At 52.8% G+C, this 16831-nt stretch overlaps 2 non-coding genes across 2 annotated transcripts; one reads left to right on the plus strand and one right to left on the minus strand.

The window, feature by feature from the left end:
- Positions 1-11985: 11985 nt before the first annotated feature.
- trnaq-uug (transfer RNA glutamine (anticodon UUG)) lies at positions 11986-12057 on the minus strand. The gene has a single exon. It is a non-coding gene; the product is annotated as a tRNA-Gln (tRNA).
- Positions 12058-12367: 310 nt separating this feature from the next.
- Positions 12368-12439, plus strand: trnaq-cug (transfer RNA glutamine (anticodon CUG)). Its single transcript has one exon. It is a non-coding gene; the product is annotated as a tRNA-Gln (tRNA).
- Positions 12440-16831: the final 4392 nt, after the last annotated feature.

Genomic DNA, 16831 nt, shown 5'->3' on the forward strand with positions numbered 1-16831 from the left:
CGCAGCAGCTCTGCAGCAATCCAGCAGTGACGCTTCGCCGGCTCCTAACAAGGCAGGGGAGCTGCCAGCAGGAGCCTGGAGACGGCTGTGGATGGAATTATGTCACTGCTGCTTTGAAATCCGTTTTTTCTGCCTTTCTTAACATGAACAATATGTTGCTCCACTCTAGCGTGCTAACAAAGGCTGTGGGAGGGCGGGCGAGCACCAGCAGTAAACCAGGAACTGCATCTCCGGGAGGAGCTATCCCACGCAGAAGCCGAGGGGAATTCCGACCCCAATTCCGATTCCTGCGCCAGGGAAGTTCTCGCCTGATTTTTTGCCTGTGGAGCCGGTTTGCTTCGTGCTGGGATATTTTCCTGGAAGCTCATGGTGTATGAATGTGGCAGAGAGGGTCTGTGCTGTGGTCCTACTGTGAATCTCGCAGCAGGCCAGTTAGTTAGGGCTCAGCTCTCCCAGCTGGAGGGATGTGGGTTCGAGGCCCCTCTCTGGACTCTGCCAACACAGAGCTGCACTGGTGCTCAGTCCAGTGGCCTCCCCAGAGCCTGAGTGTCTCCCTCTTCACAGATGCACGCACAAGGACAGACACAGTGGGTCGGGGCCAGACTCCACTGGAATTCTTGAACTGTTCAGTCTGACATCCCTGAAGTTCCCCTTCAATTCCTGTGGTCTCTCCCTGGAGTCCACCTGCAGCTCAGGGGGCTGCTGTGTGTCCGTAGGCAGGGCTGTATGTCGGTGGGGTGAAAGGGGGTCTCCCCCTTTCATTTCAGGGGATGTAGAGCTGAACAAACCGAAAGAAATGATTACCTTTTTTATTGTTGTGACACCTGCAGGGGTTGGTTTGCTCAGATTTTTGTAGCACATTTATAGCATATTGTATCTAGAAGAACTAAATCTACTAAACTAAATATACTAGAACTGTATCAAAAGAGATTTGTCAGAGATATGCAGACACACAGGCAAGCTGAAGAGTCCTGTAGGATGTCTGACGTACAGCTTATAAAGGAAGGCGGTTGTTCAGTGTCCCAGAATGGAAGTCTATTTGCTCTGTTTGCATTTTAAAAATAGGCAGCTGAGAGCCTGCAATGTACTGCATTTAGACAGGTAGTTCACAATCACAAGCAGGCCATTGAACTCTTGGTCCTTCTCTAGGTGTGTTTTGTTGTCTTCAGATCAAACCGGCCCACAGGTGACCACAGCCATGTGGTTGGTTTTAACTAAAACACAGCAGGGCAGGTGGGGGGAGTAGGCGCTGGACTCAGGGTTGGGTATATCAAGGTGTCCCAGTCCTGCTGCTGGAGATCCCACGCAGGTTTTCATTGCAGCCGAGCTCCTGACTTCAATTGAGCCTTAACTGAACCAACAAGCTTGGGAAGAATCTTCGCAAATTTATTTTCTATTCAAAGACCGGAGACTCTTAAGCTGCTTAAGAAACTCAAGCACTGAAAGGCAACGCCCAACATGTTTAGGAACTGAAAAGATGATTGCGGTGGCTCTGTGGCTAAGGAGCTGCACCTGTGGCTGGAAGGTTGCTGGTTTGTATCCCGCAGCCAGCAGAGGAATCCTACTCCGTTGGGCCCCTGAGCAAGGCCCTTAACCCCAACTGCTCCAGGGGTGCCATATAAATGGCTGACCCCCAGCTTCTCTCCCTGTCTGTGTGTCTCATGGAGAGCAAGCTGGGGTCTGCGAAAAAGACAAATTCCTAATGCAAGAAACTGTAGATGGCCAATAAAGTGATCTTGTCTACTTCCTCAACTGAGTGCTCAGGGGGGTCCCAGGACCAGCTGGGGAACCCCTGGGGTGAGGCATGATTTAGAGGCAGGAGGATGGAGATCCAGCTGATGCTCTGTCCACTCCGCAGGGCAGATATTCCACAGGTGCCCCAGGTACGAGTGCAGCCTCCAGCTGCCCTTGGCCCCCGAACTGTAGGAGCACAGGGGAGCCAGCAGCTCACACTCCTGTGTCAAAAACCCTGCTGCAGGGGATTCGAGAATATAACAAGAATTTAAAAAGAATGCCACTTCAAAATATGACTACCTACTTATATATTTTATGTTTATAATGATGGAAAAAAGAAACGCAATATTTTCTGGAATGAGAATACTATAGTTATAGCTTATGTACTTTCACAAAAAGTTGTCAATTTCTTTTAACCCCTCTGACACAGCTTGTGCAGTGAGGCATTGCAACTTGCCAATCACACGGAAGCTCGTTAGGTGCACTTTTACCCAACGAGGTCCAGGTAGAACAATGCCTGATCAGGTCACCTTTAAAAAGGCCTTAATTCAAAGCTTAGGTCACTGCCAGAAAAGGGCCACACTTCGTCAGTTTTCTGTGCCTCGAATGGCACCAGAAGCCAGGGAGAGGGCCATTGGCATGCTGCAGGCAGGCCTGTCATGTGCCAGCGTTGCCAGACACTATGGAGTGAGCCGCTCCACTGTGTCCCTGTCACGACCACCAGGCAGTCAAGACCAACTCGTAAGCGAGCTAATCAGCCCCAGCTGCGGGTGATTATTAACAAACGCCGCCGCACGAGTTAAACCACCTGCGCACACTCACCGTGCGGTGCGCAGTGCTATTTATACCATCTTCACCTGCTTCCTGCTGCTCGGTATTGAGTCTACTCCTTGAGAGCTCTACCTGGTGGTTTTCCCCTGTACCTCGTTTATTCTGGTTTTTGGATTCCCCTTCTGCTTTTTTTACTTTGCACCTCGCCTCTTGCCTTGGACTGTTCGCTACCGGAGATCTTCCTGGATTACGATTTGCCTTTCGCCTTTTGACTACGTCCTTGCCTCTCGTTTTGGTTTGTTCGCCTGCCTCATCTATTACCCGTGCCTGCGTCTGCACAGGATCCTTGTATCTTCCCAACAGGGATTCCTAACAGTCCCGACTGCAGAGAAGATCCAGTCGCCCTCGAGTGACCACGCCAGAGCAGGACCGACACATCAGACTGGTCCATCTGAGAGATCGTTTCAGATCTGTCACCTGTACTGCTGCTGAACCTGCTGGCAGACACAATGCCCACATCAGTGACAGGACAGCGAGGCTCCATGCTGCTGGCCTTAGAGCAAGGCGACCTGTCAGAGGCCCTCTGCTCACACCTCCTAGACGTCACACCCGACTGGCTTGGGCCAGAGGCTGCGATGGACTCGTCAGCAGTGGCATCAGGTCCTCCTCACTGATGAGTCACTCCTCAGCCTGTTCCACGCAGACAGGAGGGCCAGAGCATGGAGGAGGAGGTGTTCAATTCAATTAAATTCAGTTTAGTTCTATATGGCGCCTTTCACAACAAGGTTGCCCCAAGGCACTTAACAAAGCTGTGTGACAGTACATGACAATACAGAGAGAGAAAGGGCCAGAAGACAACGCAGGGGAGATTCCTCTCTCCATTGGCTTCCTGTCAGGTACAGGGTGGACTTCAAAATCCTTCTACTTACTTACAAGGCTCTCAGAGCTCAGGCACCTGTCTGTCTAATGGAACTGATTAATGTTGACCATTAATCACAGAATGCAGGTCTCCTCATATTCCACGCATTAATAAGAAAACAGTTGGCGGTAAAGCTTTTAGCTACAGGGCCCCTAGCGTATGGAACAGTCTCCCACCACATATTCGGGATGCCGAATCAATCTCAGGATTCAAATCCAGACTGAAGACCAATTACTTCAGCCTAGCCTACTCACACCTTGCATCAAAGATTGCTGCACCCATGGCTGCTGGTGCTGCTGTACATGCCACTGTGTGTGTCTCTGTGTTGGCCCACCAAGTACAGTATAGACATCTGCTCTGACCAAACTATCCTATTCCCCTTCCCCACATGTCCGGATGGCACCCGGGATGGGCACCATCTGAGTTGGATGCTGCATCACTGCCATGGATCCAAGAGGGGCATTGTGGATATAGCTATCGTTTAGGAGGATTTTGCCTGTCTACAGAGATCTGCATGGAAGGCCAACACTGAGGCACACAATGGCATCCCGTACGTAGGCTGGCAGACTATTCCATAAACCAGGGGCCCTGTAAATAAAGGCTTTAGCACCAACTGTTATTTTATTAATATGTGGAATAAGAAGAAGACCTGCGTTCTGTGATCTAAGCGGGCGACTTGGATGGTAAACATTTAATCAGTTCCATTAGATAGACAGGTGCCTGACCTCTGAGAGCCTTGTTAGTAAGTGGAAGGATTTTACTGTACCTGACAGGAAGCCAATGGAGAGAGCTATGTATAGGTGTTAGGTGTTGCGTTTATTTTTTCCATCAGTATATACAGACCATACATATGCTGCATGTGTATTTAAGGAACCTGGTCCTTCCCGATTTTGGGGAATACAGGTGGGTCTGTGCTGCTGGCCAGGCTGTGCCAGCTGACCGCTCCTCCACAGGGCCTCAGCTCAAGTGTCCTGTCCGGCACACCTGGGACCTGGGGGAGTGAGAGGGGGGGTTTAGGGCACAGTGATTTGTCGGATGCACATCACCTGGACGCCCCGTTCCTTTGGTCGCCCCCTCTCTCCCTCGGCTCCTGGGGTCTTGTCTGGGAGCTAGTCCGGTGCGAGGGACAGACCGCAGGGAGCACGCACAACTCTCTCCTGTTTTTGTTCTGCAGCAGGAGCCGTCAGAGCCAGAGCAGTGACGACAGAAAGCCCAGGACTCTAATTAGAGTTCTTGTGCTGCCCTGCTATTTCCGTGTCTTTGTTGACTATATCCGCACACTCACTCCTGCAGCCCCGCTCTGGAGCTCGGGATTGGAAACTGCCCTCACTGGGGCCCTGATTTCCTGTGTTCCCCCACACAGTAGTCAAGGGGCATTCGGGGGTGTCTGTATTGAGAGCCCTGGGTCTCTCTCGCCTCTTGATGCTCTTCCCTGGACATGACCTGCAGTGAGCCAAGAGCGGACACTTAGCTCCTCGGCACAGGGCTCAGTCTGCCCCACATTCCTTTATTCCTGCATTTCTGTGTTTGTTCAAGTTCTCAGGACCTGCCAGCTGCTGCTGCTCCCTGGCCACCAGTCCCCCGTTATTTCCTTCCCATCTCTGGCGTGGCCAACTGTGGGGGGGGCCGACAGGTGTGGAGGTCCAGGGACACAGCCGGTCAGCAGGGCAGTTCTCAGCGCCCGCCTGTTCGTGTGTGACCAGGAGACGGCATCCAGACACCAGGGCGTGAGCAGGCTGAGGCTCTGTGGGCGCAGGACACAAACAGCAGCAGGTTATTTTTAAGGGGCTGCTGCAAATAGAATGAGAGTGGTGCTTTTAGGGCTTTTGAAAGGGGGGTTGTTTTCGGATTTCTCCGCCTGCTCCTGGCACCAGATGCTGTAAGTGTCCCTTCTCACTTCTGCCAGGAGCGACGGGGAAACCGCACATCACACCAGGGGAGAGTGGGGGCAGCGCAGAGCAGCCGATCACACCCCGACCTGCGTGTCTTTAGGAGGGTCAGAGTGGGAACATGCAAACTCCACACAGAATGTGCTCCACACAGTCCAGATCCAAACAAAAAGTTGTGACTTTGCAGAAGTCAGTAAACCCCAAATACTCCATGTAACCCTCCGCTGTTGCTAGAAATCCTGAACAGCTGTTGGAACAGGTGAATTATCACTCACCTGTGGTGCAATGATGGACAATTGTTCAATGCACAAAATCATGAGCAGCTGAAAGACGCAAGGTGCCTATTAAATGTCTATATAATATTTTATATATAAATGTACTGATATTTTTTTATTTATTAATAATGAATGAATTAATAAAAATAAATGTTTTATTATTTTAGTAGTGAATGTGTACATTTTGGAGGGCAGGGCCCCTCCCAAGCTGCGAGAAGTTCAAATACATCTGCGCTCGGCTGTGTATGTCTGCACAGTATAGTGGAGTATAGTCAAACGGCTCTGAGTGCGCCGTGTTTATGTGTGTTTTAAAGCCGTGACCCCTGTCCAGGGCGCTCGTGTTGCACGTGACAGCGGTGAGCACAGACGCTCCTTTGGGAGACAGACCTCACTGGCACTGGGCTTGTCTGGACAGTCCGAATCCCTCCTCCGCCCAGGAGAGAAGGAAAAACAGCAAGAAAAGGAAAAGAGAAAAAAAAGAGTTTGAGAGCTGCCAAAAAAATGCATGTGCTGTGCTCAAAGAGAGAGGGGAGAGAGGGAGGGATAGAGGGAGAGATGGAGGGAGAGAGATACTAAAGGGAGAGATGGAGGGATATGAACAGAGGGAGAGATGGAGGGATAGAGTCGAGGGAGAGATGGAGGGATATGATCAGAGGGAGAAAAGGAGGGATAGGGAGAGAGCAGAGGGAGAGATGGAGAGATAGAGAGTGTAGATGGAGAGATGGAGGGAGAGGGAATGTGACTGTATGAATGGACAGATGGAAACATGAAATGGACTCTGTGTACATTTGAAGACAAGCTCCTGCACAAACTGTCTGTGTAGCTGTGCTGTAACTTGTTATGATCTGCTCTGGTCAGGGGAGTTTTAGCAGCCCTGCGCCCTGGGGAGGCCTGGGGTGAAACAGGGCTAATCCAGTGACCCAGAGACCCTCCATCTCTCATCCTTTCACAGCCTGACAGGATGAGGTGTTTCAGACACAAGCTGTAAAACAGTTCTTCTGCCTCCTTCAGCACAAACAGGAATAACACACCCAGGTGACTAAAATCAAACACATATATACAGGCTGTATTTTTATATGTCTGTGGGAGAAGGAAAGATATAAAAGGGTGTCTTTCATTTGTGGTGAAGCAGATAAAAATATAAGCAGCAAACACACCTTTCCACCTCTGCCCTGAGTGTAAGGAACCTGCCCACGCTGTCTTAGTCCAGAACATTCAGCAGATTATCTGGCAAATCTGTATCCTCCTGCAGCTCCAGGTCCGTATCCTGTATCCTCCTGCAGCTCCAGGTCTGTATCCTATATCCTCCTGCAGCTCCAGGTCTGTATCCTCCTGCAGCTCCAGGTCTGTATCCTGTATCCTCCTGCAGCTCCAGGTCTGTATCCTGTATCCTCCTGCAGCTCCAGGTCTGTATCCTCCTCCAGCTCCAGGTCTGTATCCTGTATCCTCCTGCAGCTCCAGGTCTGTATCCTGTATCCTCCTGCAGCTCCAGGTCTGTATCCTCCTGCAGCTCCAGGTCTGTATCCTGTATCCTCCTGCAGCTCCAGGTCTGTATCCTGTATCCTCCTGCAGCTCCAGGTCTGTATCCTCCTGCAGCTCCAGGTCTGTATCCTCCTGCAGCTCCAGGTCTGTATCCTGTATCCTCCTGCAGCTCCAGGTCTGTATCCCGTATCCTCCTGCAGCTCCAGGTCTGTATCCCGTATCCTCCTGCAGCTCCAGGTCTGTATCCTGTATCCTCCTGCAGCTCCAGGTCTGTATCCTGTATCCTCCTGCAGCTCCAGGTCTGTATCCTCCTGCAGCTCCAGGTCTGTATCCTGTATCCTCCTGCAGCTCCAGGTCTGTATCCTCCTGCAGCTCCAGGTCTGTATCCTGTATCCTCCTGCAGCTCCAGGTCTGTATCCTCCTCCAGCTCCAGGTCTGTATCCTGTATCCTCCTGCAGCTCCAGGTCTGTATCCTATATCCTCCTGCAGCTCCAGGTCTGTATCCTCCTGCAGCTCCAGGTCTGTATCCTGTATCCTCCTGCAGCTCCAGGTCTGTATCCTGTATCCTCCTGCAGCTCCAGGTCTGTATCCTCCAGCAGCTCCAGGTCTATATCCTGTATCCTCCTGCAGCTCCAGGTCTGTATCCTGTATCCTCTTCCAGCTCCAGGTCTGTATCCTGTATCCTCCTGCAGCTCCAGGTCTGTATCCTCCAGCAGCTCCAGGTCTGTATCCTGTATCCTCCTCCAGCTCCAGGTCTGTATCCTGTATCCTCCTCCAGCTCCAGGTCTGTATCCTCCAGCAGCTCCAGGTCTGTATCCTGTATCCTCCTGCAGCTCCAGGTCTGTATCCTGTATCCTCCTCCAGCTCCAGGTCTGTATCCTGTATCCTCCTGCAGCTCCAGGTCTGTATTCTCCTGCAGCTCCAGGTCTGTATCCTGTATCCTCCTGCAGCTCCAGGTCTGTATCCTCCAGCAGCTCCAGGTCTATATCCTGTATCCTCCTGCAGCTCCAGGTCTGTATCCTGTATCCTCTTCCAGCTCCAGGTCTGTATCCTGTATCCTCCTGCAGCTCCAGGTCTGTATGCTGTATCCTCCTCCAGCTCCAGGTCTGTATCCTGTATCCTCCTCCAGCTCCAGGTCTGTATTCTCCTGCAGCTGGGCCTATAACCTCCTGCAGCTCCTTAGGCTGGTTCATTTTCTAGTACATTGAAGTATATTCTTCATGAAAGTCTTCATAAAAGGGAAGATTACCTGATACACACTACATAACACAAAATACATTTCGATTCTGCAGTTTACAAAATGATTAAAACGTTTTGTGTGAATATGTGAACTAGATTCAGTAAACAAGTGGCACCTCCATCAACTGATTAATTCTGAATACTTTATTCTTCCCAAGGGAGGGTATTATTACTGTTGTTATTACTGTTGTTGTTTTTAATTATAACTAATTTTTAACAAATATTAATAACAATGTTTTTGACCGCTGAAGACCAGACACAATGTTTTTGACCAGTATAAATGACAGGGCTGTACAGACCCTGGCCTTCTCCATTCATACCCAAGTAATTAACCCCCTGATTCTAATTCCCCCATCAAGAGTGTTAATAATAATAATAAACTTTATTTTATATAGCGCCTTTAAAGGTGGCTTCTCAAAGCGCTTTACAGGATGACAATAACAATAAATAAGAAGACTACAACAATAAATAAGAAGATTTCACAAGATAAGACACAATTACAATATACAATTACAACAATACAACAATAACAATAGAGGAGACTGTGGATGGTGGTACTAAGAAGAGCAGAGGGGTGAAGAATGGAACCAGTTAAGTAAAGGCTCTTCTAAAGAAGAAGGTTTTGAGTCTGGATTTGAAGGAGTTTAGAGAAGGTGACTCTCTGATATCCTTGGGGAGAGAGTTCCAGAGCTTGGGGGCATAACAGGAGAAGGCCCTGTCACATATACAATGTAGACGGGCTTGGGGGACAGTAAGGAGGGCAGAATTAGAAGAGTGGAGGTTGTGAGGTGGGGAGTAGGGTGGTAATAGCTCAGACAGGTATTGAGGTGCCAAGCCATGTAAAGCCTTATAGGTGAGCTTGAGGATTTTAAAGTCTATGTGGAATTTGACCGGAAGCCAGTGCAAGGACTCCAGGATAGGAGTAATGTGAACACTTGCACTAGACCTGGTCAGGATTCTGGCTGCTGAATTTTAGACATACTGCAGCTTGTTCAGAGTAGATTTAGATACCCCAGGGAGTAGAGCATTGCAGTAGTCAATTCGAGAGAATACAAATATGTTGATTAGCTTTTCACCCACAGTTAATGATAGCATAGGGCGTAGTCTTGCGATATTTCTAAGGTGAAAAAAAGATGTTTTGACAGTATGCTGTACATGTGGGTCGAATGTTAAGCCAGAATCGAATATAACCCCAATGTGTTTCAATTTTGATTGAAGCTCAAGTACAGAGCCATCTACAGACAGGGTTACAGGACTGGCTTTACGATGTTGATGGGGGTGCCAATAAGCATGACTTCAGTCATATCACAGTTAAGATGAAGGAAGTTTTGAGTCATCCAAATTTTTATGTCAGAGATGCAATTAGATAGAATAGAGACAGCCACATCAGTGTCAGGTTTGGTATGGATGTATATTTGAGTATCGTCAGTGTAAAAATGAAAGCTGAGGCCATGTGATCTTAAAAGCTGACCAAGTGGGAACATGTAAATGCTGAAGAGCAAGGGGCCCAGTATTGAGCCCTGGGGGACACCAGACTTGACAAGACCAATTTCAGACCTGTACCCATTGAGAGAGACAAAGTGACAGCGATCAGTGAGGTAAGACTTAAACCATTTGAGGGCAGTGTCAGAGACTCCAAACAGTTAAGTGTTAAGTACACTTTTGGTTTATTAATTTTTCATTTACTCCGATTCTTATTTGTTCATTTTTTCTACTGCATACAAGTGATCTCTGAAAAGACCCGTGTTTCGGTGAAGCCACGGTGACAAGGGAAGAGACTGAGATGGCAGTAATAACAGTTTTACAAGCTTCTCGGCGATGCGTGTAGCTGATCAAACCGGCGGGGGGATCTGGCGCCCTCTGGCGACCACCAGCAGCACCGCCGCAGTGCGCCCGGCTAGCCCGGTGCCAAAGGGCAGGAGCGACCGCAGGAATACAGGCAGGACTCGTGGTGCCAGTGTTTCCAGTAGCGCAGGGGGAAAGGCAAGTTTTAATCTGCAGGAACCCCGCACTGACAGACATCATTAGGGGAGACTGGCGCTCGCTGCTTGGCAGGAAGGACAGTTTCACAGTGAGTAATTCTCCCTCCGAGATCCGATAACCCGATGGGAATGCAGGGCAAGTCTGATCAACAAGAAAGAACCCCCCTCCCCCTCCTCCTCCTCCTCCCACCTTCCTTCCCGGCCTCCGGAGCTTGTTTTCGTTTTGAGTTCTCTAAAAGTCTCCGCCCCGAGCGCTCCCGGATTTTCCGAAACATCCGCGCGCCTGTGATGGGCCGCTGACACGCCCCCCGTCAGAGAAAAACCGTCAGCTTTTCTCCCATTCGTGCGACAAGGGATTGAACCAGTTCACCGCCGCTGGGTCAGGATGCACACCAGTCAGGATGGACTAAGGACAGTCCAGGGCTGGTCCTGGAGAGTCCCGTCCAGTTCAGTTCTGCTGTGTCCAGTCCTGTCTTGGACAGTTCAGTCCTGGTCCTGAAGAGTCCAGTTCAGTTCTGCAGAGTCCAGTCCTTTCTTTGACAGTCCAGTTCAGTTCTTCTGAGTCCAGTCCTGTCTTGCACAGTCCACTCCTGGTCCTGAAGAGTCCCGTCCAGTTCAGTTCTGCTGTGTCCAGTCCTGTCTTGGACAGTTCAGTCCTGGTCCTGAAGAGTCCAGTTCAGTTCTGCAGAGTCCAGTCCTTTCTTTGACAGTCCAGTTCAGTTCTTCTGAGTCCAGACCTGTCTTGGTGAGTCCAGTCCTGGTCCTGAAGAGTCCAGTTCAGTTCTGCAGAGTCCAGTTCAGTCTTGGCGAGTCCAGTCCTGGTCCTGGAGAGTCCAGTTCAGTTCTGTAGTGCTGTCCTGGAGAGTACGGTCCCGGAGAATCCTGGTTCTGAAGGGCCCTGTCCCGTGTGGAGTAGCTGTTCCCTTGGTCCAACTAAGCCAGTAGCTGAATGAGGTTAGAGCTGAGACAGACAGAGGGCATCAGCTTCAAGTTCAGCACGCAGGCTCCTGATCCGGCCCCAGGCTGTGACTTCCCTGTGGCTGACCAGCAGGGCCGGACTCTCAGGACCACCGGTCATCGCTCTCGCCCACCAGTGTGGGCAGGTCAGTGGGTCAGTGTGACCCTGTCCGCGGTGTCCACTCTGTGGCCGAGCTGGGACACGGTCAGTGCTGGGACATGAGGACATGAGGGCGAGACACGAGTTCCCAAATCTCGTCACTTACTTCTTGTTTCTCCCTTCAGTCAGTCAGGGTTAGTGCGCCCCCTGGTGTGTGTGTGTGTCGGGAGGGGGGGTAGGTAGGCGCGCTGTAAACGCCACGTGCTGTTCTTCCCCCTCCTTCACTCGTCACTCGAGCTCCAGGATCAGTGAGACGACAGCGGGACGGGCTCCAGACTGAAAAACTTCCTGCGACCCTCGGCGCGCCGGAGCCGCGATCAGCAGCCGCCAGTCCCCCGCCTGAATCTCCTCGGTCCAAAAGGCGCGTTTGCGTGTATTATCCCCTTTTTAAAACGCGTTTTTAAAACACACACTAATAGAAGATTTTCTCCCGCAATCCAGCGCCCCTGTCTGTGGAAATAAAAGTCGAGCCCCACGAGGTGATTTCCGCCCGCGGAAGGATTCTCGCCTGAGGTGCGTGTCCGTAAAAACTCTGCCCACAGCCTCCTGCCGCGCGGAGCCGTCAAAACGGGAGGCGAGGTTCTACCGAGACTTGAACTCGGATCGCTGGATTCAAAGTCCAGAGTGCTGACCATTACACCATAGAACCGAGCTGTGGGCTGAACCGGGCGCCAGGCCACTTCTCCGTAACCCGTCGAACCGAATTCGCAGGGAGTGGTCCTGAGTGTGTTATGTGGTTTTCCCGCACATTGCTTTCCGCTTCACCGGGACGCGCGGCTCTCCGTTCAAAAGCCGGAGAACGGGCAGGCGCAGTTGAAGTCGGCCCTCCCGGGGTGCCTGCAGGAGTTGAACCGGAGTGCATCAAAATGACACCCTGAGAGGGGAGTTGGGGCAACACCTGGGACGGGACTAGTCTCCCGATGCGGAGACCTGCAGGAGCGCAGCAGGCGGCGCTCAGCGGTTCCATGGTGTAATGGTTAGCACTCTGGACTCTGAATCCAGCGATCCGAGTTCAAGTCTCGGTGGGACCTGTGCTTTTCTTGCAGGTTCGCCTTGTACTCGTACGGATCGCGGTTCATGTGAAGGATGAATAAGAAATCAGGACCCTCTGTGGCACCATCTATCCCTTCTCCGCTTTTATCTGATTGGGAAGCGAAATCCTTCTGCTGTTTGATATGTGGATGTGTGAGGCGCATAACCGAGTCTGCAAGGAGGTCTCGGAAGCGTTTTTACTGGAAACAATATGCTACATCTGCACACGTTTATGACATAACTACTCGCAAATACTGCAATCGGTCATTGTGAATACTAGTCTGGAGTTTATTGGGAGCGTTATAAAACGCATGTGCGCCATTTGAGTTAATCGTGGTGCATTGCTCGATGTGGCCACAAGGCGGCAGTCAAAGTCTAACAATGTTAGACCTGTTGGTCTCTTCCGGAAGTTGGTGTCAGTGGAGGATCTGATTTTCACCAGTGCCGATACATCCATCTTAGATCGGCTTGTTCGTTTGTGTAAGAAAACAAATCATTTTCGAATCCGAATTTGAGAAACTGCAAGGTAACCGTCCCCTCTCGCCCATCACCCCAGCTTCTGCTCTCCCTGCTGGGGCGAACCGGCACCGACCAGGCTCCCCAGTCTGCGGTCTCGGGGTCCCGCGCTGTTCCGAGAGGGGGGCAGCTGGGGTGCTCTGCGGTGTGTGCTTGAAGGGTGCAGGCCTGCAGCTTTAGATCTGCAGTTTAGCTCTGTTTTAGATCTCATGCGACTGACAGCGGGGGAGCAGAGAGTCTGAGCGTGAAAGGAGAGTACTGTAAACTCCCCTGTTGTATTTTGTTGTTTTTATATTAAGCTAAGGACCAGGCTAAAGGGCACGGCGGCCTCCATGTCGCTCATTATCTCCACATGAGAGGCTTGTGTTCATTCATTCCTTTGTGTTTTATGCAGCTCAACAAGCCTATATAAAAAGTGCATATTGATAAAGACAATGTGCTTGTTGACAATGGGCTAAAGACACTTGATAAAGAGTGACGTGCAGCAGAAAGTGTCTGCAAACTCCGATCTGACCAACGATGATGATCGGATGTAATGCAGGTGAGTAGTGACAGAGCCAGACAGCAGCAGAGCCCGTGCCACTAGGTGGGGTGTGCTGCCATTATTCAGCTAATTGCTTCATTAAGGACCTCATTAGCCCCGTGGGGTAATTTGCATGTCTTGTTTTTCCACCTCCCAGCCTCTCCCCCGTGCGCAGCAGTGCTGGGCTCGGGGCGGCTGTCAGCAGTGCTGTGCTGGGTTGCTAAGAGAGCCTGGCCTGTCACTGCAAGCATCGCAGATATTAATGTGCCTGGCCGCCCGGCTCAGGGGGCAGTGATTTATACTGACAGCGGATGTAATAAGTGTGCAGTCTAATCCGTCACACCGAGAGTGTGTGCGTGTGCAGTTCTGTCTGATAGATCCTATGTCCACACAGGTCTGAGTACATGTGTGTGACCCAGTATGGACCATTACCTGGGTGACAGAACTGAGTCTCTGTGCCTGCGATCTTCCAGAAGTCATTTTGTGACGATTGTGTATCTGTGAGTGCTTCTGGGTTAGTGTGTGTGTGTGTATATGCATGTGTTTCTCTGTGCTTGTCTGGGCGTGTGTGCACGTGTATGTGTGTGTGTTTCTGTATGAGTCTGTGTGTGTTCACACGTGTGTATGTGTGTGTTTTCTAGGTAGGAGTCTGTGTGTGTGCACGCATGTATATGCGAGTTTCTAGGTAGGAGTCTATGTGTACACACGTGTTTATGTGTGTGCACGCATGTATATGTGTTTGTGCATGTGTGCAGCTCCATGGAGGTGTCCTGCAGAAAGTCTGCCATGTTTGCTGAGAGACTCCTGGCCTGGGAGCAGCAGTGCAATCATGTTGTCATGGCCCCTGCGGTGCCAGAGCCAGCAGACAGGCCGCAGTATCTTCCACAGGGCCCCTGCGGGGCCACAGCCAGCGGACAGGCCGCAGTATCTTCCACAGGGCCCCTGCAGGGCCACAGCCAGCGGACAGGCAGCAGTATCTTCCACAGGGCCCCTGCGGGGCCACAGCCAGCGGACAGGCCGCAGTATCTTCCACAGGGCCCCTGCGGGGCCACAGCCAGCGGACAGGCAGCAGTATCTTCCACAGGGCCCCTGCGGGGCCACAGCCAGCGGACAGGCCGCAGTATCTTCCACAGGGCCCCTGTGGGGCCACAGCCAGCGGACAGGCAGCAGTATCTTCCACAGGGCCCCTGCGGGGCCACAGCCAGCGGACAGGCAGCAGTATCTTCCACAGGGCCCCTGTGGGGCCACAGCCAGCGGACAGGCAGCAGTATCTTCCACAGGGCCCCTGCGGGGCCACAGCCAGCGGACAGGCAGCAGTATGTTCCACAGGGGTAGGTAAGAGCAGAGGAGCCCGTTTGACACAGAAGCACAGATTCCCAAGGACACAGACAGAGCTGGACAGCACAGACTGTAAGTAAACAGGATCGGTCTTGACACGATGGATGAGCCTGTGGATGATGGGAGCGCGAGATGACCCTGTGTCACTTACATCTCCCCGCCAGACTGGCGGCGCGTCGGGCACAGAGGGGGCTGTGATTTATGGTTCCCTCTGCCTCTGTCTCCTGGGAAACACCCCCACCACCTCCAGCAGGCAGGGAGAGGGGCGCAGGCAGTGTGCCTCTTCTCGCAGCTGTGAGGCGTCCAGGGTCCCCCAGCTTTCCCCTACCTGTCCCCCCGTTGAAATGAGCCCACAGGTGCACACAAGGCAGGATCCAGGACGCTTTCCAGGGGTCCTTCACTCACCAGCTGAAGAGCCTAAAAAGTGTTCAGTCTGGCTTGTGATCAGGCCAGTCAGGTCACAAAGACCTGGGGTGAGTGAAAGACACTGCAGCCCCCAGGGCTGGAGCTGTACCCCCCAGGACTGGAGCTGAGCTGTACTCCCCCCAGGACTGGAGCTGAGCTGTACTCCCCCCAGGACTGGAGGTGTGACCCCCCAGGACTGGAGCTGAGCTGTACCCCCCCCCCAGGACTGGAGCTGAGCTGTGACCCCCCCAGGACTGGAGCTGAGCTGTACCCCCCCAGGACTGGAGCTGAGCTGTACCCCCCCAGACTGGAGCTGAGCTGTACCCCCCCCAGGGCTGGAGCTGTGACCCCCCAGGACTGGAGCTGAGCTGCTCACGCACTGTGACCCCCCTGTCCCTGACACCTGACCTGCGCCCCCTGCGCCCCCTGCGCCACTGTTGTGCTCTTCATCAGTGCTGACAGATTGGCACAATGGCTTTCCTCCCTGCGTGCGACACTGGGGCTCCCCTGGTAAGGAATCTCCCACTGCTTGAAGCTTTGACCTTTGACCTGGGGTCACAGCGCTTGAGTCCCCAGAGCAGCGGCCCAGAGCCGCCCTTCCACCAGTCCAACCCTCGTTCTGGAAATCCCCAGGGGAGAGGAGCTGCTGTCCCCTTGCTGCTCTCCGTGGGAGCGCCGTGCAGGTTCAGGGTGAGGGGCCAGGGTTCGAGTGTTGGGGAGCTCAGGGCCTGCGGGGGGGAGATACTGAGATCTTCTCGTCCTCACGGCCTTCAAGAGTGGGGAACCCCCCCCCACCATATCGGATTCTACCCCCTTGTGCCCTCTTGCCTCTTGGGGCCCAGACAGACAGGCGGCGCTGTGAGGAGCAGATCCGCCCCCCCCAGGCTCTTCTCTGCATCCGCAGACAGGGGGCAGTGTTGAGTGGCTGCAGCCCCGCCCCCAGGCGCCGTGGAGAATGGGGGTGGACTAGGGATCGGCTGTGAGGGGGCAGTGAGGCTTGAGGAGTCCCTGGGGCTGAAGTCACCAGCCTGGCAGCCAGCACTGTTACTGCACTGGACCCCAGTCGGCCCAGAGAGGTAGGAGGTCTGCCTGCGGGGGGCACTCTGTCCCGGACTGGGGGTGTCCTAAACTGGGAGTGGCCCTGTGAGGCCCTGGGGCTGGGAGCCTGGCCTGAGAGGGGCTCTCTCTCTCGGAGCTGAGTGCCACCTGTGACACCTCCTTCCCACACCTCCCGGCCCTGTCCAGCTCACAGCCCCTCCAGCCCTGTCCAGCTCAGAGCCCCTCCAGCCCTGTCCAGCTCAGAGCCTCCCCATGTCCAGTCCTGTCCAGCTCAGAGCCCCTCCAGCCCAGTCCTGTCCTGTCCAGCTCAGAGCCCCTCCAGCCCAGTCCAGCCCTGTCCAGCTCAGAGCCTCCCCATGTCCAGTCCTGTCCAGCTCAGAGTCCCTCCAGCCCAGTCCAGTCCTGTCCAGCTCAGAGCCCTCCAGCCCTGTCCAGTCCTGTCCAGCTCAGAGTCCCTCCAGCCCAGTCCAGTCCTGTCCAGCTCAGAGCCCTCCAGCCCTGTCCAGCTCAGAGACCTTCCAGACCTGTCCAGCTCAGAGCCTCCCCATGT

The sequence above is a fragment of the Lepisosteus oculatus genome, chromosome 29 (assembly GCF_040954835.1).
Source record: "Lepisosteus oculatus isolate fLepOcu1 chromosome 29, fLepOcu1.hap2, whole genome shotgun sequence".
NCBI lineage: Eukaryota > Metazoa > Chordata > Actinopteri > Semionotiformes > Lepisosteidae > Lepisosteus > Lepisosteus oculatus.